This window comes from Callospermophilus lateralis, unplaced genomic scaffold (genome assembly GCF_048772815.1).
Source record: "Callospermophilus lateralis isolate mCalLat2 unplaced genomic scaffold, mCalLat2.hap1 Scaffold_250, whole genome shotgun sequence".
NCBI lineage: Eukaryota > Metazoa > Chordata > Mammalia > Rodentia > Sciuridae > Callospermophilus > Callospermophilus lateralis.
The window spans coordinates 1,438,921-1,462,868 of NW_027513332.1; the positions used below are offsets into that span (position 1 = coordinate 1,438,921).

The 23,948-nt window shown below is 44.9% G+C and overlaps 1 pseudogene; it reads right to left on the reverse strand.

Moving 5' to 3' along the window:
• Nucleotides 1–3,796: 3,796 nt before the first annotated feature.
• On the reverse strand, nucleotides 3,797–17,463 carry LOC143389167 (leucine-rich repeats and immunoglobulin-like domains protein 1; annotated as a pseudogene).
• Nucleotides 17,464–23,948: the final 6,485 nt, after the last annotated feature.

Sequence of the window (23,948 nt, forward strand, 5' to 3'; positions counted from 1 at the left end):
ACCCATCATTCATTCATTTTCTAATGTCCATTGATTCTTAGTATGTGCAAAAAGCTGCTCTTTACTAGGCAAAACATTGAGTAAAACCAAAGTTTTATAAAGGTTTTATTTGAAGGGAAGAATTGAGGGTGATCTTAAACTTTTGATTTGGTATTTCCATGTCTTTTCAACATTTTATGATAAATATAATCTGGTGATTTTGAAAATAGTTTGATCTCAGAAACACATGCTTTATTTAAATTATGTCTAATGATAAGTTTTAGTATTAGAAGTGTCTTGAACAATTTTGAAAATGTAGATCTTGTGTTCTGAGTCTTTACAATTCACAAATATATAAATCCAATACATGATACAACAAAAATAATAATATCATATATGTAATACAATGTGTAGATAAATATAATTTCAAAAGCAGCATATAAAAAATAATGTAGATAATATTTGATAAGAATTTATCAAATATAATTTCAAAAGAAGCATATAAGGAATGATGTAGATAATATTTGATAATAATTTCTCCAAGTGTGAATAAGTAATAAAAGGTAGTTGGATACCTAAATACTGTTTTAGCCTATGAAACATAGTAGATGTACTTTTTAATAAGAGTGTGTGGGCTGGGGATGTGGCTCAGGCGGTAGCGCGCTCGCCTGGCATGCGTGCGGCCTGGGTTCGATCCTCAGCACCACATACAAACAAAGATGTTGTGTCCGCCGAGAACTAAAAAAAATAAATATTAAAAAAATTCTCTCTCTCTCAGTCTCTCTCTCCTCTCTCACTCTCTCTTAAAAAATATTTAATAAGAGTGTGTAACTTTTTTTTTTAAAGAGAGAGTGGGAGAGAGAGAGAGTGGGGGAGGGAGAAAGAGAGAGAATTTTTTAATATTTATTTTTTAGTTCTCGGCGGACACAACATCTTTGTTTGTATGTGGTGCTGAGGATCGAACCCGGGCCACTGGGCAGAGATCATTGTCTGGCTTATAGAGTTGAGTACTCCTGTCTGCATCAATAGGGAAACATTTTAACATTCAAGCTCTAGAAAGAGTTTGAAAATCAACTACCATCAAGACCTTTATCCCTGGCTTTAATCACCATTTTCATTAGCCTGAGCCTGTGCAGTTCCTTTTCCATTTCTATTATTCTCAACCAAGGACTTGTGTTTCCAAATCTTTGTTCTTTTGAGCCCCTAGCTATTTCTTCCCATTTTATTCCACTGAACTCCACATCATACTCAATCTGTCCACCCCAGGCTCACAAGTCCTTGCCTGAAGTATGGCCACCTCTTTTTGATTAAGCCAGAGCTGCATCCTGTCTGCATTCCATCACTTCTAAGCAATTCCTTGTTCCTCCTTCTATAGGGGATTGTAGGCTGATTATTAAATCAGATTCTTGCATATACCCTGTTACTGAGATTTACTTCCCATTTGATCCCCAACTGGGGTAATTTTCAGATTTTTGAAAATATTCACACATGACTTAAAGCTTTGACAGCACCACTAAACCTCACCATCTTCCACCCATGTCAAGATACAATCACAGTTACTTGCTTTTCTCCATTTCTTTCATCCATCTACTCCTATGGCCACACCCTAAAACCTGCCATCCCCCAAACTATCCCTTTTCTGATGCTTTATATTTCAGTACCTCATTCCTTACCCACTTTCTTTGGTGATGTTTGTCACTCATTGTCTTCTCTTCAGTTTTTGGGCATCTCCCTTATCAGCAATTCTCTGACCTTTCATCTTTTTTCTATTGAGCCTAGACCTCTTCATCAATTCTACTTTTCCTGTAAATCCATTAGGCTTATCTCAGTATATATTTCATTATATACTCCAGTTGTCAAATCTTGCTACAGAAACCCACAACTTAAAATATATACCATCCTACCTCTGGACTCTCATCAGATACTGAACATATAATTGGATGCTATTTTACCATCCAAGTGACATATATTATGTTAAAAACTGAACTTATTCTATCAAAATTTGGTTAAGCTTGAGTGAAGAAACAAATTGCTGTTGTAAGATGTTTAAAATCATTATCTTTTTTTGCATTTATAAATGAAGAAATGTCATGCTATATTTGGCATGGTATCTTCTAGACCAAGAATGGAAAATATACTTCTTTTTCATGCCAATTTCAATTGCTTAGAGTACCAGTAACTCATTTGTATTGACAACTGAACACATAATGCACAATTTGGTTAACAGGATTTGGACATTAGAGGATTAGAGAAGGTAGACTGTTTTCCAAGCAGTGCTTAGTTGATATGTATTCAACCATCAGGTTTCAGCTTAAACAGTATTTCCTCAAAGACAATTTATCTTGAAACTTGATCTAGATCTTACCATGTGGTCCTTATCATAGCTCTTAACTAATATCCCTGCCCTAATAGACTAACAGGTTCCCTAAGAGAACTTTTCTATCATGCTTACCATGGTATCCTATGCTTAAGTGTCTAGCAAATGCTTAATAAATATTTACTGAATAAGTTGCATGATTCTAACCTGCAAACCTGCTTTGCACATACATTTTCTAGCCAAAAGAAGCCATTTGTTGTCTCCCTAAGGACACCATATATCCCAATTTTCATTCCTGCCATTTGCTCAACACTTATAAATGAACCTTTATTAAAGACACTTCAGTGCCGTTTGTTAGACACTTCAATATTTTACATGTTTTCAATGTACATTGTACAAAAATTTCTATAAATAAATAAATTTGTACATAAAAGTAATACTTCCTCTTTCACATTGCCTCTCAGAAGCAGCAAATTCACATATTTTGTGGAAGTAACATATATCAGTTAACTGTTGAGGACAAAACAATGGATCAATGATGACCTCTGGAACAATGATGACCTCTGACAAGAACATCTGACATACGTAGCCATTTGGCTAATATCTCCCTTCAACTTTTTGGCTAAAGAAATGTACTTTGAGATTTTTTTAAGGACCTTATTTGTTTCAATGTAATTTTCAGTGAATTACACATTGGCACTCACAAGACAGTTAGCTACAGGTCTCAAAAGTGCAAACACACCCAGGTCTAGGGCTAAATCTTATGTAGTCCACACCCAGTCCCGTCTATGTGAAGGGAGGGCATGGATGGGCCTGCTCAGGCTCCTCAGTAGACATGAGCTAGCCCTGGAAGGTGAGAACTTGATCTTTTTTACCCCCAATGTACTATTATATTGGCAGAATTAAAACGTCACTATTGAAAAATCCACAGGTACCAACACCAGCAGCCTTTGCCTTAATAAAAAGCCTCAGCTAACAATCCGGCGACATGGACAAGATGACATTTGCTTTTAAGAAAAAGTGAGCTTCAGAGAAGGGAGAAAGGCCTACCGTCCTAACTCATGGCTTGTGGTGGATTAGCAACCTTCACTTCATCCCTCAAAGAAGCAAGCCTCCAGGGAAAAGCCCCTCATGGCAAAGACACATTGCAGGAGCCACCAACACAGGCTAAATGTAACTGCGAAGAGCACACAACACCAAGGACTCCCTGTCCTTCCTAACCCACCAGGAACCCCAGGAAACAAATGTCTTTTTTGTCTCTAAATTCCCACCATGCACTAAGGCACCAGAACTATTCCTAACCCCCCTCCAAGGAAACAGCAACCTGCAGGAAAGGCCAAGGAGGCCTCTGGGAGCTCCGTGCTGCCTGAAGGGCACACAGGGCAGGGCTGAAGGTCTGCGGGGTCCGCGTCACACAGCCTCACTATAGAGTACAGGCAAAGCCCCCTGGGGAAAGAGAAGGCCATCAGAGCCAAGTTCCAGCATGACCAGCTGTGGCAGCTAGTGTAGCTGCCAGGGAGGCCAGGAGGACAGTAAGGGATCACCTTTTCCATCTAGGGACACCGCCGGCTTCCTCAAGGATGTCGGCATTCTATTGTTTGCTGGGGTAGAGGGACCTGTCCCCGGCCCCACTGCGAGGATGATGTGGAGAGACTCCTTGGTCGCCCTGGCTGGGATCCTGGCCACATAGTGCACTTGGCTGTGTGCTGTCCCTGCATGTGGGCTGAGGGTGGGGGGCCTGTTCCTTGGAGTAACTGTCCACATCAGCATTGCAGTCACTGCACCCAAGAGGGCCACTGGGTTCTGAAGGAGAGATGGGCCAGGTCAGAGCCACCCCCACAGAACAGGCCACCCACCTGCACCCAAGTGGGGGTCCTGCCCCCAGCCTGCAAACGCCCCCTCCCAAAAGACCTTCACAGAAAAGGCTGGGCACATGCCACACCGTTAGTGGAGATGGGGTCCTTCTTGCTCACATGCCCCAGATTAAGCTAATCTTGTACTTAGTGACTGTAGTCACGCTACTGTGATCAGAGGGAAAAAAAAGAAAAAAGAAAAACCCCAACAATTAGGTACCATGCAGGGTTAAGAGTTTTCTGAACTATTAGAAATTTAACCTCAAAACAGCCCTGGTGAACAGATACTAAAACCCCCTATGTTGCTTATTATTCTGGAAAATTCTTGCTCAGGTTTACTGTACCATAAATAGTAACTAAGAGACACACTCCTCTAGAATTAAAAGGGCACCAGGCAAGAGCTTCCTGTTTATATACTAAATACCCAATTTAGAGAGTGCTAGATGGAAATGTAGGCATCTCCCCTCTTCATTTAGTGAGTGGGTCAACCCAGATCTTGATTTCAAAAAGACACTACTTTTCCTGGTGGAAGCATCACCTGCCCATCGTAGGTGGACCAGGTGTCCCAGTGGCTTTTTCTGACACTTTCCAGGGCTCTTTACTGTATCTAACACAGAGCTTGGGCTGCCTCTGCATGATGCTGTGGATGTAACCTTTGGGAAGAGGCCCGCATCTCTCAGACACACACCTGCAACAGACTCCCCAGGTTAGAAACTGCAGAGGAGGTCTCAGTGAGTTTGAGGAGCAGGACGGGTGGGGCTGCTGCTGTAGTCTCTCTATCAGTGTGAGTTACTACTGTGCCACCACGAAGCTGGCAATGGGCCTGTTTTCTAGTACCATTTTCCCAGCAAGCACTCTTTGAGCATCTGCAGCCATGTTAGAGGACCAGCTCTCTCAGGCCCGGCCTTCAGCTCAGCAAGCGCTCACAATCTCCCACCAACTGAAACAGCGCCCCCTGCAGAGAGCTTTCCCTGTGAGTATGGAATACAGAGCAGGTCTTGGCACTGCCGCTGCACTCGCATCCCTTGGTACCTTCATGGTGCCAGAGCCCCCACACAGATCCCAAAATCCAGGGATGCTCAAGTCCCTTGTATATAACAACACACCATTTGCACATAAGCTGAATACACTGTCCCATGTAAGTCACCCTAGATTAAGCATTGTGACTAGTAGAATGTAACTTTGTGTGCACAGCTATTGGACTGTTTTGGGGGAATAATGACAAGGAAAAGAAGGCTGCATGTGCATCACCTTCTCTGCCCTGGATATTTCTAGTGTGTAGAGAATCAAACCCACAGATACCAAGGGCCAACTGTGGAAGCAGGGCTTGGTTTCAGGGCCTGGGGTTTCCCTTCAGCTGTTTCTGACAGTGATCCTAACTTATCGAACTGGGAGGCTTACTGCTAAGCCCAGATGGTGACCTTCTGGAGAGACAGGATGTTGAAACCTCTGCAGAGCTTGCACAGACCAGGACTGAGCTGAACAACAGAGGCCTGGGTCAGCAGCTGCCTCGTTCACCTGATGCTCCCTCCTACCTAACGCCAGACACCTGAATAGGGAGCTAGAGGCCATCTCCACCTAGGGAGGATAGTCACCTAGATAGAGCTCCATCTCACTGTGTCAGAGGCCTTACTGTTGCTCTCGATATGCTTGTTGGCCCAATGGCCACCCTCAGTCCTGATTGAGGTTTCTCACCAGTCAGAAAGGGTCCCCTGAGAAGAGAAGGTACCCTGAGAAGGTAGCTTGGAACATCTGGTGGCATAATAGTTTCATCTTCAAGGAGATAAGACAATGAAATATTCAGGATTGCGGTGACAACAGATGCAGATGCGCATTCACTGTCAGGCCCCGAACAGGATCCCCTGGCAACAGCCATCGAGGCTGCGCAGAGACCAGGAGTTGGTGCAGGTAGGAGGCCCTCCCAGACCCGAGCTGAACCTGAGCCCAGGTCAAAAGCATGTGAGACCACAAAAGACGGGGAAGAGTGACAGGAAGGGAGACAGAACTAATAAATCCACAGCACTGTGATGCTTCAGGGACAATCCACCTCCGTTTATGAGGAGGACATCAGCAGGAAGTTCTTTTTTTTTTTTTTTACTTGTCAATAGACCTTTAGTTTATCTATTTATATGCTATGCTGAGGATCAAACCCAGTGCCTCACTCATGCCAGGCAAGTGTACTACCACTGAGCCCCAGCCCTAGCCCCAAGGCAGCTCCATTTCTGGCTCTGCCCTGACTTCATGAACCCAGTGTCCGCAAGACCAAGGGTTCAGTTCTCCAGAACCACATTCCCAGAGGTCCTGGTGTTCCCAGAGCATGAGAGCTCTTGAAGAGTGTGGACCTGGCTTCTCCTGCCCTGGAAATGAATGGCCACCGTGCTCACCTGTGTTGGTGACACTGTACTCCTCGCTCTTCTTCCTGGTTTGGTAGATGATGCACACCCACACCAGCGACATAAGAACAATGCTGCACACCACGGTAATGGTGAAGATGCCATGGTGGTCCTTCCTGCAGCCAGGCGTGGGCAAGATGCTCAGCTGGCTGTGAGCGGGCTCCGTGCCCAGGGTGTTGGACATCTCGCAGGTGTACTGGCCCGCGTCCTCCACCACCACGTTCTGGACCACCAGCAGCTGGTTGTCGGAGGTGAAGTGGTGCCTGTTGGTGAGGCTCAGGAGGCAGTTCCCCTTGAGCCAGGTGATGTGGGGGGAGGGGCTGCCAGTCACTGCACTGGAGGGCCACCATCTCCCCCACAGACACCACGAGGTCTTCCAAGGGTACCACCAAGGACGGGGTCTCTGCAAGAGATCAAGAGACAGCACACTCACTCTGGGGCCTCAGTGCTGTGGTCTGCTTGGTTCTCTAGACATGGCATAATCCCACCTGAGGGCTTCCATCAGCGTGGCAAGCTTTTCAGAAGATGGCTGATCTCTGGTCATAAAGGTTCCTGTTCCCAAACTGTGCTGTGTCCCTGTTCTTGACTAAGACCACACCCCTCCTGCATGCTCGTTGGTCACCAGTTGCTCAAGGTTCTGGCACTGCACTGGCCTTTAGGGGCCGGCTCTGCCCTCTTCTGCTCTCCTGCCCAGGACCCCATCGCTTGGTCACTCCCACAGTGAATGCCATACAAGATGCGCAGGTTCTTGAGTCCCTTGAAGGCACCTTTGGTGATGTGGCTGATGGAGTTGTGGCTGAGGCACAGGATGCTCAAACTGCCCAGCTTGGCCAGGCTCTCCTTGTCCAGCCACGTGAGGTTGTTGAAGGACAGAATCCAGGGAAGGTGGAGGGGCACAGGCCATTATCAGGCTTCACAGACTTGCTTACAACAACCCATGGGATCTCCGTGGGCAGGGAGCATATCACAGTGGATGTGCAGCTAGGTCATCCACCTGGCCTAACAACAGGGATGGCTGTGCAGGTCCCAGTGTGGTTAAACTGTGGGGATGGCACAAGGTCATGCAATACAAAACCTCCCTGCTGGTGTCCAGGCTGGTCCTGATTCAGACTTTTCTTGGCAGAGGCCCGACACCCTGGATAGGCCCCTTGTGGGTCAGATGCTGCCACTCCATGCACTGGACAGCAGAGGGCACCATGCATCCCTGCCTGGGACAACCACTGCAGGGCCTCAGCCTCAGGCTGGAGGCTCTGGCCTGAGTGTCACCTACCCTCCCTGTGAGCAGGACAGGACACACCCCAAATCATCCATTTAGCCTGCATGTGAGACTCCAACCCTCCTCCCAGACACCCTTGCATTTTTGACACAACCCTGGCGCTGGTCACTTGGCATACGGGTCACCTCTGGTTGAAAAATGGGAAGTTTGGGCTGGGTCAGGAAGAACAAAAATAGTATCAGTGAAGATTAATGGGTTTTTAAAGGGGGCAGCAGGCAGCCTTCTTTCCCTGCTGGAGAAATAAGTCATGGTTTCTGTCAGTCACAAGACCTGGCAGGAGACCAAAATTATATCCTCACCTGCAATTAAGGAATTTGGCTTAGGGGAGGGGCGGGAAAGCAACCCTCAGCCTGCCTCTGAGGTGACCTGAGAACGGGGCAAGGCATACTGCAGTGACCCCCGGTCCCTCTAAAGGGCACAGCAGACAGCGGTCCACAGCCAGAAAGGGGAGCAGGGAGCTCAAAGCCCCATCAAGGCTCTGGAGCACAGCTTCTCCCAGGAGGTCACACACCCTCTGCTGAGTCACAGGATGGTGGCTCCTCACCCTAGGAACTAGACAGGCTCAGGACTGTGGGACTCAACCTGCCCTGCTTCCCCAGGGCTCCTGGACTAGGACAACAGAGAACCACGTGTCCCTGGAGTTACCTCATGCGGTCCTCACCTGAGCAAAGAGTGTGCCATCCGATACCACAAGAGGGAGGAAGCAGCACCCTAAAGCACCAGGAGGGCGAATCTAACACCCCAAGTCCAAGGGCAGTGAGCGGGAGGGAGAGGCAGGCTGTTGCATGGCACACGCTCTGACCACTGACCCACAGAGACTGAAACGCCAGGTCAGCAGAGGGATGCTTGTGGGCCCGAGATGCAAGGGACACACAACTGGAGGGACCGGCTAAGGACTCGGGCTGCAAGCGCAGCATGAAGTTCCAGGTCCCTGTGAGTGTGCCTGGCACCCATAATGCTTGCTCACATTAAGTGACGATTTTTCTAGGCCAAGCCTATGAAAAGTGGGAAAGGAGAAAACCCTCCCAAACTCTCCTGAAAAATAAGGAAACCCAACCGGACTAAACTAGAGCATTATGAAACTGAAAATTTCCACCTAACGAGGACCTGTTCCCCCAACACAAGCAGAGATCTAGAAACGGGTGCAGACACGGGAACATGGCCATGTTCTCTGACCTTTGGCTATGCAGCTCCGGCTGTGCATGCAGGACAGAGAGGGGACCCAGGTTCCCTCTCCAGGGGTCACCACTGTGGCTCTCAGCTTGGGCAACAGTGAGCTCAGGTGCCCTCAGGCCCAGCCTGGGTGTCCTGCCTGGGGATCTTCCAAAGGAATGGAGGGTGGGGGGACACTGTGAGCCTCCATGCACATCCACCTCCTCCACCAGGCACGACAGGTAAAGGGAAGAGCCAGGTCCCTGGGGAAGCTGACTGAGGTGCAAGTGCTGAGGACACACAGATTCTTCCAGTCAGCGGGTCGCCATTGCTCTGTTCATGATCCCAGTGTGGTTCAAACACACTGTTTCTCTCCCTCTCTCTCTCTCTCTCTCTCACTGGGGCTTGAACCCAGGGGTGCTCTACCACTGAGCAACATTGCCAGCTTTTTTTTTTTTAAATAGGTCCCACTAATTTGCTGAGGCTGGCCTCAAACTTGTGATACTCCTGCCTTGGCCTCCCAGGTCACTGGCATTACAGGTGTGCCACACCATGGCCCAGAGGCCTAAGGTACCATCACTCTGCAAGAAGCTACAGTGAGAAGGGTTCTTTAGGTTGCCCTTCCCAGACAGAGCCCTTGACTTCAGGAGCTTTTTCCACACCCAAGAAATCCCTGGGGACAGAGGCTCTTCATGGGGACCGACAGGCTACACCTCTGTTATTTCAAAAATAGGAGGTATGAAGGGCCTGGAGCTCAAAGACCTGACATTCCTGCTTTGGGCCTGGCTGGCCTGGACATCTATCCTTCTTTCTGCCAGAACAGGGCCACCGGCCTGCCTGCCTCTGAGCTGCCTTTGCCCCCGAGGCCTACACCCCTTCTTAGTCCACTGCTCTCTGCCATCGCAGTGGATGCGTGAGATGGAGTTGTGGCCAAGGTGCAGCTGGTGCAGGGCCGTGAGGCCAAAGAGGGAGCCGCTGTTCACTTCCACCAGGCTGTTGTGCTCGAGGTGTCTGCAATGACAGTGCCCGGAGTCAAAGGGGTCCGACCTTTACCCAATACCCGGAGTGTGCCTGGTCAACGCTCCGATCAGACACGGTGGTCACACTGAGGGTGTAAGAGCACATGGGAAGCATGGAGACCCCCTGGTGTGCATACACATGGCGGAGAGAAGACAGGCAGACCCCAGTGGAGGGTCTCCAGGCCAAGACATACTCAGAAAGTTTGGAAGGGCAGGGGATGTTAGCCATAAGTCACTTTTAGCTAAGTCAAAGTGAACCAGGCAGATGAGTGGGCAGAGGAGCTCTCAGCAAGGGCAAAGCCAGGAGAGGAACAGAGAGAGACGGGGAAAAGGGAGGCAGCCCTTATCCTCATCCACCTGAAAAAATCCACTGTGCCAGGAGACATGGCATTAGCTCTGGGGTCCAATGACTGTATGATTTTTGTTTTTCTGGTACCCAGGATTGAACCCAGGAGTGCTTAACCACTGAGCCCCAGCCCCAGCCCTACTTATATTTTTTATTTAGAGACTGGGTCTCACTGAGCTGCTTAGGGCTTTGCTAAGTTGCTGAGGCTGGCTTTGAACTCACGATCCTCCTGCCTCAGCCTCCTGAGATGCTGGAATTACAGGTGTGTGCCACTACTCCCAGCTCCATGACTATAAGATTTAAATCTTGATTTTGCTATTTTGATGGCTTAATGAGTCTGAACACCTGCGAAATGGAAATATCCAGAAGAATCCACCTCATGGTGCTGTATGGAGAGGGAATAGAGAATGTACCTCGGGGTTGTGGGCAGTGTGAGGATCTGGCTCCCAACATGCTCATTAAGTATGCACCATAGGTCCCTGACTTACAGTATTCCAACTTGTGATGTCCACACTCTATGAAGGTGTGAGACTAACACACATTCTGCAGAAACTCCGCTTTGAATTCCGAATCTAGATCTTTCCTAACTGGTACAATCCTTTCTCAATGCTGGGAGTGGCAGAGAGATGGCTCCCCCTCACCCCTGTAGTACCCAGAGGAAACAACTGACACTCTACCATGTGTTGTGCTACAAGCTAGAATGCCCTGGGGACTAGGAATTAAGTGTATTTTCAACTTATGACATCCTCAGCTCACAGTGGGCATCTCAGGATATGACCCCACTGAATGAAGAGCATTCATGTGCCATTTCCTCACTTCTCAGAATCCTCACCAATGACAGCTCTGCCTAGACACCTGGTTTCTCTCATGGAAGTTACTGATGCACATTTTGCTCTTTTTTTGGTACCAGGGATTGGACTCAGGGGTGCTTAACCACTGAGCCACACCCCCACCCTTTTTTATATTTGATTTAGAGACAAGGTCTCGCTGAGCTGCTTAGGATCTTGATAAGTTGCTGAGGCTGGCCTCAAACTTGCAATCCTCCTGCCTCAGCCTTCTGAGCCACTGGGATTACAGGCACACACCACCATGACCGGCCCTAATTTGTATAAATTCGTTCCACATAAAAATGAAATGGTAGAGCCTCACACTGTTTTCTTCTGAAAATTCTCTTAATCCTCAGACCATCATCAACTTAGAACTTCAGATTCTAAATGACAGACTTGAGGAAGGAAGAGTGTTCTGGAATATGCACGACAGAGCTCCAGCCCAGCTGAAGTGGCAAAGGAGGAGAAGCCACTAGCATCCTGGTCATGCAAAGCAGAGATGCTTCTGCACAGTACACTGTGGGTCCCTGAAGAGAAGAATCCCACAGGGTCAGAGCCTCCCTGTGCACATTACACACACACACACACACCCCTGCCGAGTTTCCCAGCCAGCGAGCCAGCGGGTATCTAATGCAAAAACATTTGCAGTCAGGGCATCTGATGGGATCTCCATATATGGGGCAAGCGCAGCTGGGGACCCCCCATGAAGCACACACATTCAGCTGCTGGCTCTAGTACTAGAGAGCCTTGGGAGACTGAAAGGACTCTGGGTGGCCTGGAGGGGCAGGGAAAGACACATGGAGCTAATGGGAAAGCCCTGGTTTCCCCCAACTATTTCTGGAGCATCTCGTGACCCAACCTCCTCAGCATCATGGAGACATTCTCCGCAGACAGCCCAGGATCCACACCCCACTGAGCCTCAACAACTGTTCTCGTCAATTTAAACCAAATTTCCACTACTGGCTTGTTTTCTTGACATTTATTCTTCCAATAATAAAAAGAAGTAAAAAATCAATCAATTAATCAATCAATCAAGAGCCAAGCATGGTAGCACAGGGTTATAATCCCAGTGGCGTGGGAGGATTGTGAGTTCAGAGCCAGCCTCAGCAACTCAGCAAGGCCCTAAGCAACTCAATGAGACTCTGTCTCTAAATAAAATACAAAATACAGCTGGGGAGGTAGCTCAGTGGTTGAGTGCCCCTGAGTTCAATCCCCGGTACCAAAAAAAAAAAAAAAAAAAAAAAAAGCGAGAGACCATCATAAATCAACCACCTCGTAAGATTTAGGAGATAAAAATTGCCATCTCCTGCTTACCGCCTTTAGCCATGCTAACTTCCTGCCAAATTCAAGAAATGTCGAGGATGCCATCAAGCCTGAGGTACTTATTTTACGGGTACCTTTAAAAACAACACTAAAACCTCTGAGATAAATAAACAGAATGAATGCAGCCTAAGCACTAGCCATGCCAGCTAACCAGCAGGATTCCTCATGTCATCGAGGAGGACACTAGCATAAACCTGCACGTCCATACTCAGTGGACCTCATCCCTGCAAGATGAGGTGGCCCACCGGCCCCAGACCCAGCTCCAATCTGCTTTTACTAGGTGTTGTCATAGGGGCATTAATTACAGTTCATGCAGAACTTTACTGGGGGCAAGGTGGGGGGGGGTAGGGGTTGCATTTGGTGCTAGGTCCTTGGGGAAGTTTGGCCCCCATAAAAATTGGGCTATAACCTTAATTAAAGTGCTGGTTTCTGTACTCACAGTTGTGTCAGCCTGGGTAACTTGAATGCTTTTATAGGAAGCTGAGTGATCCTGTTTTTGCTCAGGCAAAGAGTTAGCAGCGACCGTGATAGGCCATCGAATGCTCCTGACTCCAGGGATCCAATGCGATTGCTGGCCAGGTTGCTGGAAGGAGTCAGGAGAGAAAATGTCACAGCTGTAGGAGGCCTTCCTCATTCTTTTACAGACACCAGACCCATCTGGATCCAAGCTGGGAAAACACGCTAAGACACACCCAGAGGGACAGGTTTCCTGAGGAGATGTCTGTTATGAGGAGGCTTCAGAGCCTGCCCTGACTCCCAGATGGGGAAGCACTGCAGGTGGCAAGACTGTCCAAGGTCAACCTCAACTCAGCCCAGAGCACACAGCACCTGTGGCTAGTGGGCCGAAGAGGGCGGGAGTGACCGTCAGACACCTCCACCCCCAGCCCTCCTGCAAACCTGCCAACCTCAGGCCACACCTGGCCCGCCACCCAAGGCCCACAAGAAAAGCCCTACACAAAGCACAAAGTCAGCTCAGAGGCCAGGTCAGATTCCATTCCATGATTTGGGGAAACAGTCTTTAATCCTGAAGTGGGTCTCATTTTTGGACTTACATAATAAGTAGGTACAAGCCAATTCCTTTAAATGATTTTAAATACCCGAAAGAAACCCTCTAGAAAAATATGTGATAAGTGAAAATTACTTTCTATTTCACAGAAAGATTCTCCTCCATCTAAAATAATCCTGTGACCTTGTGGAAACAGTCCTGGGTTAAACACTTAAAGCACAATTCTTTACCAAATTCACCAGTACATTACTGCTTTGAGAGCATTCAATTCAACATCTACTATGTTCTCTAGATGTATATTCTTACACTGGTTTAAGCCATTTGCAGAAAATCAACATAAACCCTTAAGAACGTTTGAACTGACATGCAACTTTAAGACATGTGAGTTTTAAATTGACAGATGTTTACATCTTTCATAATGGAAATTATCAGAATATACTCTGAAAGTTAAGTGATTCTTCCACAGAGCAAATTTAACTTGACCTCCTAAATGGTACAGATTTGACACACCATTTAGAAGGCTAAAAGAAATACTGATTTACTTCTTCTCTAAAGCAATACTGTTCAACAAAATTATAATGCAAGTTACACATGTAATTTTGAATTTTCTAATAACTATGCTAAAATGATAAAAATACAATTTTTAAAACATTTACTAAACATGTCAAATATCATTTCAACATGTAATAAATATCTTTAAAATATTTATTCTTTTACAAATTGTACTAAGTTTTCAAAATCCAGTATGCATTTTACACTTACAGCATATCACATTTTCAACTAACCACAACATCCTGGTCCATAGTCAGAATGTGGCTAGTGGCTACACTATTGAGCAGTATACTTTTTAAGTAATATTTTGAGATCTGACATACCACTCTGTTTATAATTAGTTCACATTCATGTCTCCTTTTTAAACTGAAATGGCTGCGACTACAAATATAAGCAAAACTATTAATTCACTGGATAAATCAGGATCAGATCCCCCTTATCTGGGGATCTGGTTAACACACACAAGGTAGTAAATGGATTATTCCTTATTATGTCTCAGGTAGACTTCAGAGATGGTGCTGATCAACAAGAGCAAACACAATTTGTAGCCAAAACACAGGTTAAACACCAAAACATTTTTATATCAAATCATAACACTGCCTTAATTATAGCATCCCTTCCCCTCTCATTCTTGAGCACATACTTCTATGCAATTTATTTATAATATTGCTCTCTAAATTTGATAAATTTTGTCAACCCTACAGTCACCATTCAAAAATAAACAGAACACTATATAAGACACAAATGAAAAAAATCAACCAGCTACTTTTAATACAATTTGTCAACAATTTGTTAAAATCTGAGTTCCACTGACTTTGATTCTTCTCACAATTTCAATTAATTTACTGCTAAGAAATTTCCCAAGTCATTAGGATATTTGCTTAAAATGTAAACAATTCCAACAATGTGCTTTCTAGAAAATAACAACTACAACCATAGCTTAGCACATAAAATTTGTCCTTTAGGCAAGTTATTGAATAAATCCAACAGATACAACTAAACTCCTGTTTTACATTTTGTAACACCATATTCAACAATTTCTAAATTTGGAAAATCAATTCAGATTGCACACAAGCACTAACTTTAAAACTTAAAACCTTACAGGTTTCTACAAAATACTTGTGAATAAATATATTCCACAGAAAAACAACAGAAAAATCAACACCACTCAAACAAATCTCAGCAAGAAGCACAAGATCACTATATTCATAAGTACAGAATATATGATACATGCTAAGAGTATTTTTCTCCTAATTTAATTTAATTCACCTAGGCAATTTTTGTTTAAAGCACTTGCAAAGCTTTAAGGAAGCAAACATAGCTAGCTAGCCTCTTCTGCTGCACATACATACAAGGATAATACATTCATCTCCTGATATTATTCCACCATTTAGAAATCAAAACAACAAAATTTGATTCTTACCTGAAGTTAGGAGAGGATTAAGGGTTATTTCAGCTAGATCCTTCTGAATTCTGTTAGTGAAATGGGAACAGACAAAAAGGATTTGAGACAGTCTATAGAATAAGCAGAAAATCAGAATGCCCTCTACCATCATGCAGGTAAATGCAAGGCTGGTTTTGCCTTCAGTAATGCTAACATGGCTGCTTCCTCTTTGTTCTCAGAGGCATAACCCAAACTCCTTAACAGAAAATTGCAGCTTTTTTCTCATTTGCTACTGTAAATAGGTAAGTCACTTACACCTGATTTGAGAAAGTCCTCCACTACTACTAAACAAAAGGATATAAAATCTATTTTAAAACTCTTTTTACCAAAGAAATTCTCTTTTCAAGCTTATATGCAAATGAGACAAAACGGAAGGAGGAAAAGCACTAGAATATTTTTGACAATGACTTCAATCCATATTTATTGTGGTAAAAATTAGAAAGCTATTGCAAAAGCACATTAATAGTTTTATCAATATTTATCTGTTTAAAAAAAGTTTAAAATTTACAAATACCTTTACCAATGAAAAACTTCCAAGGACTATTTTAGCAATCTTACTTAACCATTTATTTTCTCTGATCTTAGGTTCAGCACATAAATTTAAATTTCATACTCTTGGAGGAAAGAGGGCCTTGAGGTAAGGGGAAAAAGAGCATTTCTCTGATTTTCTTGAAATTTACAATGTTTTCAAAAGTTGTTTAATGTTCTCTCCACAAGATTACAACACACTGAGAAGAATTTTAAATTATTTCAAAGACTGCTGCTATTCAATATAATATTCTCAAGTTCATTAGTGTTTGATTAATGGTGCAATGAAGGTGAAAATATATAGAAAAATAAGAACATGAATCACTATAAAATGCAATAATTGATCAGTTTTTATATTCTTTCTTTTAGTTGTGATCAATGAAAAACAACAAAACATCAATATTAAGTAATGCTATAGGTGTATTTTATGTTTGATACAAGAGTTCTACTCAATACAACCACTATCACTGATGGAGTCCCATTGATGGATTTTTTTGCCATCATAGAAAATAAAAGTCAGCAGGAAACAAATAATCTTTCACTTACAACCAACAAAATGTTTTTTCCTGCTGTTGATTTTCACTACTATGTCAAGAACATCCACGAGTTTTAAAGATGTGCAAAGTTTTAACAGCAAAGTGACACCTGAGATTGTTAATGGCTATTTTTCAGTTTTATTTGTTCTCACAAGAACAAGGAGGGATAACTATAACTACAAAAAAATTATACTTATTACTTATTATGCAGGATTTAAAGACTTGTTTGTAAAACTAAGCAAATTTAAAATCTGCTTTCAAAAAATGCCAAGGCCTGACATTCAACATTTTTTAGCAAATATAAACTTTTTTGATCATTTCCTTTCATGAAAAGTGACACATTTCCTTTTATGAACCTGCCACCACAGATGCCTGGACTGACACCCAGGTGGACACGTGCTAATTTCACTCAAGAGTATAACTCACAAAAGGAAACATCCCCAATGTACCATCTAATTCAGTTTCACACATTTTCCTTGCCAACTCCTTAAACTGTCAGGATGAGAATTCAGTCTCTAGGACTCTTACTGAAATTACCAAAGTACAGAATAAGTTTGCTTAGAAGCATAATTTTAGTGAGGACGTTTTCATGCTCCCTAAAGGATGACAATTCATTCAAGTACAAATAAAATTGGTCATGAAGTATTTCTGGAGTATTGTTCTTGATGTAAAAATAAAAGCATCCAATTGCTTGGAAGACAACCTGACAATGTTACCTTTTAGCACTAGTGGATAACTTAGCAGTGGTTTTGCTACAGAGTGTGGTGCTCTTCACCACAGAAGAAGGCAGAAGGTTCTTTCTTCATGATCTTCAGGCTCTGGAACAGCAGGGTCTTGCTGGTCCAAATCTGAACTACCACTGCTGGTACTAGGGCTGTCATCATCATCAGACATTTGCTTATCACTGGCCATCTTCATGAAGTTATCACTTGGAAAACTTTTCTAAAGAGAAAAGGGAAGAAATGTTAATCTAAGAAATCAATCAACAGCTTTTCCTTATCTTAATATCATTCCCAAATTGTATCTTTATAAAAAAGGCTTCAAAAGTGCTCGAATTTATGAAAATGTTACTGGGGATAGGATGAGTTTTACAATGCCAGTTCTCAGGGATTGTCCGAAATCACCCACTCACATTTTTTTCCATTCCTTGGATAATCTATCAATTGTCTACTTTCTCAGAAGGCATGAAAAAGATTTGCCTGGGAACTTAAGGCAAGGAGTATTAACAACATATGACACACTGTAAATAACAGATTCTTATGAAAAATGTTAAAAAGTCACTACAGGTCTAAATATTCACAGACTGACATGGGTCAGAGCTACCAAATTCCCTTTCCCAGAGGAAAACATTCCCTGTTAACTGCTAATATGCTTATTTAAGGTGAATGTAAAACCTATGCACTAAAACCTTTAAACACAATACTGGGAAATTTAAAACTCAACTAACAAGCCTCCCTAGCTTTTTCCAGGGCCAGCAGTGAAGATTCACCCAGCTGCCACCATGGGAAAAGCAGAATCCAAGCTGCACTTTCTGCAAAGCTCCCCATGTCACCAAGGTTCCTTGCTCAATCTTTACATCACGGGGGACATTTTATCCAAAATTAACGAAAAGAAGGGTAAAAGCCCAAGGAAAAACAACAAAGCCCCAAGAACTACAACAAATGACCGCGCCCTCATAGGCGAGCTGCTGCTGCTGTCACTGCTGCTGCCGGTGTCCACGCAGCTCCGAGGCCCTTTGTGGGGAAGGCTGCCCACGGACAGCTGGCCGCCCCAGCCGCCAAATAATAGGAGCAGCCAAAAGGCCCCGCAACTCGTGGACACCGGTGGCGGGGATGCCTGACTGGAACGTAGCTGCCACTGCCGCCGCCGCCCTAACTGCCCACACCCCAAGACCCCAGCTCCGCCGCCCTACCTTGCTGCCTGAAGAAAGCTGCTGCCGCCCCTACTGCCCCCCACGCGGACCCCAGCCCCGCCGCCTTACCTCGCAGCAGGAATGAAGCAGAGCCGGCACCGCCCCGGCTGAAGCCCACTCGGAACCATCCCTGCTGCCCTACTTCCTGGCGGGAACAAAGCAGCCGCCACCGCTACCACAGCCCTACCTTCCCCCAAAGCCCACCTCAGTATCGCTACCTGAGAAAGAGGAACGAGGCGGAGGCAGGAACGAACCAGGCGGAGGCCGGAACGAGGCGGCCACCTGAGGAGAAGGAACGAGGCAGCGGCCGGAAGGAGGCGGCGGCCGGAACGAGGAAGGCGGCCGCCGCAGGAGGAGGAACGAGGCGGCGGCGGCCGGAGGAGGCGGCGGCCAAGGCCGCCGGAGGGGGAGGAACGAGGTGGCGGCCGGAAGGAGGCGGCGGCCTCCTGAGAAGGAGGAACGAGGCGGCGGCCGTGGCCGCCGGAGGAGGAGGAGGAGGAGCGAGGCGGCTGCCGCGGCCGCCGGAGGAGGAGGAACGAGGTGGCGGCCGCAGCCGCCGGAGGAGGACGAACGAGGCGGCGGCCGGAAGGAGGCGGCGGCCGGAACCAGGCGGCGCCTACCTGAGAAGGAGGAGGAACAAGGCAGCGGCAGGAACCAGAACCAGGCGGCGGCCACCTGAGGAGGAGGAGGAACGAGGCGGCGGCAGGAACCAACCAGGCAGCGGCAGGAAGGAGGCGACCACCTGAGGAGGAGGAAGGCAGCGGCGGCGGCCGGAACCAGGTGGCGGCAGGAACCAACCAGGCGGCGGCGGGAACGAGGCGACCGCCTGAGGAGGAGGAACGCGGCAGCGGTGGCAGGAAGGCTGCGGCCGCCTGAGGAGGAGGAACCAGGCGGCGGCCGCCTGAGGAGGAGGAACCAGGCGGCGGCCACCTGAGGAGGAGGAACCAGGCGGCCACCTGAGGAGGAGGAGGAACGAGGTGGCGCCAGGAACCAACCAGGCGGACTTTGCTGGCGCTGACCCCCGCGCCCCCCTTGCCTTATCTCCTGGCAAGAAGGAAGCAGCTGCTTCCACCGCCCACAGGAGCCCAGACCCGCTGCCTACCTCGAGGTGGAACGAAGCTGCTGCTGCCGCTGCCGCCCTTGCAGATTCCAGCCTCCTGCCTGACCTCGCCGGGTGAGTAGTTTTGCTTGTGTATAACTACCCCACAATAGACTTTTGTCATTTAAGAGGGCTGCAGGAAATCTTTGCCTGTTATATTTAGGAATACAATGACAAGGAAAGTGTGAGTTTCTGCATGGGTGTACTCATAGCTATGTGAATTGAGCGCTTGACCCACCACATTCATTCACTGACTGCATGTCCTGTGCACCTGACAGAAAATATGTGCAATATGTATCTCAGCAAAGCTAAAACCATCACCCATCACAGACTACTCCAACTTCTGAGAAAGTGTAGAAATCAGTAATCTTTATATTCTAAGGGTCTTCCTATCATATGTAACCATATAAATATATATGTGATATCATTAATTCTAACATGTGCCTTTTATCATCTCTAAAATCAAAATGTACCATCCAATAAATGATGTTTTCAATCACTCTTAGACAGGCAGCAATTGTGATGCAATTATCATTGCTTGGGACTGCATGAACTTGTCCATTGCTCTTTATATTGTGATGTACGATAAAAATCCAAGAACAAATAAGTTTAAGAAAATTATTTCAATAAACATAAAATAAAAATTCTAAGTAACAAAAAATATTATTACAGTTTAATTGGTAATGATTTTTCATTTATAATGGCACATAAAATATTGCATCTTTGAATTAACTCTTTAACTTGATATTATAATTTATGTCATTGTTTAGCTAACAACAATTTTTCTTAGAGACAAAATAATGATTATATTATAATCAAACGTTCAATTTCATGTCATGGCAAAAGCACATACTAATTTTTCAGACTAGTCATTTATCAATTTGTTGACTATGTTAAAGAATTCCGAATTGTTGATATAGTTAAATGCATTTATCTATTAAGCTAGGCAGTAGACATTACAAAATGTTTATACTAGATCTGGAAAGATGATTATAGCTAATAGTTCTTAAGCACTTACCATATGTCAAGCACCATTCTCAGTTCTGTACATGTCCTAGGACTTAATCCTTTTGCAGCACTATAGGGTTAATATTATAACTATCCCCATTCAAGAACAGTGGCAGTGATGGAGTGAATGAGAGGAGTGGTGTGGGTGGATGAGGCGAGGCACAGTGCGGTAAGGGAGGAGGAATTTTAGCTCAGAGCCATAGCAGACACTCATAGGTATTATCAAGGAGCTAGTCTACCTGTGCCTGCTCCTTTTGATATTAGAAACAAGAAATAGTCAGAGATCAAGCCAGATGGATCCAATATTATCAAGGTATTCCAAGAGAGTGATCTGTTTGTTATGTCATAGGGGCCTTCTGTTCAGAACTCTTATACCTACAATGATTTTAACACTGAAATGACTAAGAAGTGCCTTCTGGCATGCTTTGTTAGGTTTTACATTTCTAGACTACTGTAAATCATAAAGGTCACATAATCCAATTAACAGGACTAAAGAAAGAAGTTGTCAAGAAAGAAGAGATGTTAGCCAGGCATGGTGGCACATGCCTGTAATCCCCATGGCTCAGGAGACAGAGATAGGAGGATTGCAAGCTCAAAGCCAGCCTCAGCAAATTAGGGAGACCCTATCTTAAAATTAGAAAGAAAATGGAAAGGGCTGGAGGTATGGCTCAGTTGTTGAGCACACTTGGGTTTAATACCTGGTATAAAAAGAGAGAGAGAGAGAGAGAGAGAGAGAGAAAGAAGGAGAAAGATGTAATGAAAGTTGTAATTTGGTCACATCTAATGCAAAGCCAAAGAGTACTGTGCATTTCAAAAGAAGGAGGGCATATGTACACATATGAATACACACAGTGAATCTCACCATAGTGTACATCCACTAGAAATTAATTTTTAAAAATAACTATGGTAAATGGCAGAAAGATCAATAGAGGGAAGGGAGTAGGGGGTGGGGAAAGGGAAGTAAAGATACTGGTGTCAGAATTAGAATAATGCCATGCTTGTATAATTATGTCAAAATGGATTCTACTGTCATGTATAACTAAAAAGAACCAATAAAAAATTAGTGGAAAGAGACAGTTTTTTTTTAATGTAGGTAAAGAAGAAATTTGTGACACATGGAGAGATAGTAAAATCATTCTCTGACAGCTCCCTCATAATATCCAGCCTTCCCACAGATGACCCTCAAATACAGATAGGAGATGATTCAAACGAGAAATGGCGGGAACCACTTGAATCATTTCCACATTAGTACAAAAAAGAAAAAAAAAAACATTCCTTAAGGAAAATCCATTAAAAGTTACATGTTTAATCTCTACCAAGCCAATTTCAGTTCCCTGCAAGCCATGGATATCCGTGTCCTTACTGCTTTCCTTGTGGGGATTGAATGTGCAGTCACACAGTAAACAGGATGTCATCTCCTCTCCCCTGCTGAGGCATTATGAATGCTGTCATGTATATGGTGAAAAGAAATTAGTAAGCTGTGAAATTGGAATTTAATTGTGATAAGATATTTTCTCAAAAAAATCAAATAAATAAGTCACTCCAGGGTGGAAGGTTGGCAAGAAGGTGGCCCCCCACACTTGGCTTTAGTTTCATTAATCATGGTGACAAACTCTCAGCAGATACCTGTCTCTAGAAGTCACTCTAAATATGTGCCTGTCCTGGTGGTCACAGTGCATGAAATCACCTTGGGGTCTGGTGGTGAACGAGGCAGGGGGTCACGTGTATGGCATGCCCCACAGGTCACCCAGAGAGGGTAGATGAAATATTTTCCATTGCATTTGTACCTGCAGTATGTCATTACCTGAGCGATATTTGAAATGTAACCCCCAGAGTCTGGAGAGAATAAACACCAATTTTTAAGAAGTGGCTCAGTAAGAGCCTAAACTAAAAATTGAAGACCAATGTTTAGCATAGATGTTAGTTTGAAATATTGGTCTATACTGGACATCCTAACCTTTTTACTTTGTCACCCTTCCCCCCCAAAAAAATATATAAATCTGGATTTTTAATTTGTTTTAAAATGGAGAACATGTACTAGTGGCCCCTCATTTGCCTGGGGCACAGAGGGCCGGGCCTGTACCTGGAACACCTTCTAGGGTTTTAGCCATGTCCTGTGCTGCCCCCTGCCTGACCTGTGAATTGCCTCTGATTTTCTGTTCAGCACAGTCAAAATTTTACCCAGGTCTAAAAAAAAAAAAAAAAAAAAAAAAGTTTCAAAACAAACTACAAACTGTGAGAAGTGCATGTTTCACGGAAAATGGAAGAGTTGGGCGAGAACCTCTTTTTCTTTTTTTAACTAAATAAACTTCCCCAGCCTCTGAAGAGCAAAGTGCGTCTCTGTTCAAATCATGTTAACATCTTAACTCGGCTCATTTTTCAGCCTCGTCCTTTATAATCACCCCTAGTATATAACTTCTTGTTTGCTTTCTTGTTTTTCATTACTTGACTAAAATAGATTATTTTGATATCATGGAGGGAGCTGTGGAGACATCCTAAATTAATATTGGAAACCCTCCGGATTCTATTCTCTGTTATGTTGTACCTGTGAATTCAGGTACCAGGATGCTGAGGGCTCCTAATCCTACTGGAACCAGAGGAGGTGTGGGGAGGGTAGCTTCTTTGTCTTGCAAATTTGAAAAATGAAATCCCCAGAGGCCAGGGTGAATGCAAAGTAACAGGATTTGTTAGAGAAATAGCAAACGGGGCTCTCATAGGGGAGGGGTCCCCTTGCTAAGGGGTGTCTGTTGTCTAAGGGTTTTTATGGGCTTGATCTGTCCCTATAGGTGATTGGTGGAATGACATGTAAATATGGGATTCAGAAAAGGGACCAATCAACTCAAGTGATTTCTAAGTCCTTACTAGCACAAATGTCTATTGGCCCAAGGAGAAGTACCTTCTGTGGTTACCTGTTGTCTGTTAGGGAACTGTCCTTGGGGGTAGGATCAGCTGGCATTAGAAATTTGATTTCCTGGCTCCCTATGGGTGGTCTGTCTTGTCATCTGACTACCCACATTTCTCAACTGAGCTCCAATTGTCTTCCTGAATTCCTGGCTGTAATGTCCCCCTGCCTGTGTCTCAGCACATCCAAACACGCTTCTCCTCCTGGGCTCATTCTCGGGAACACAAGTCCCTTTGCTCACCTGGTCACTAACTGCAGGGCCAGGGTAATTCTCTGTGAGCTGCCCGGGTTTCCTTCTGGACTTCTTCAGCAGCCATGACATGCAGCAGATGGTTAGAATTAGATAGACTTGACCTCTTTGACATCTTGGGACTTCATCCCAGTCTTTCCAACTTCAAGGTCACTATTACAAATACCACAAATACACCCTTATTTCCCTCTGGGATTCTGCAGTGTCCTCCCACACACCATCTTCC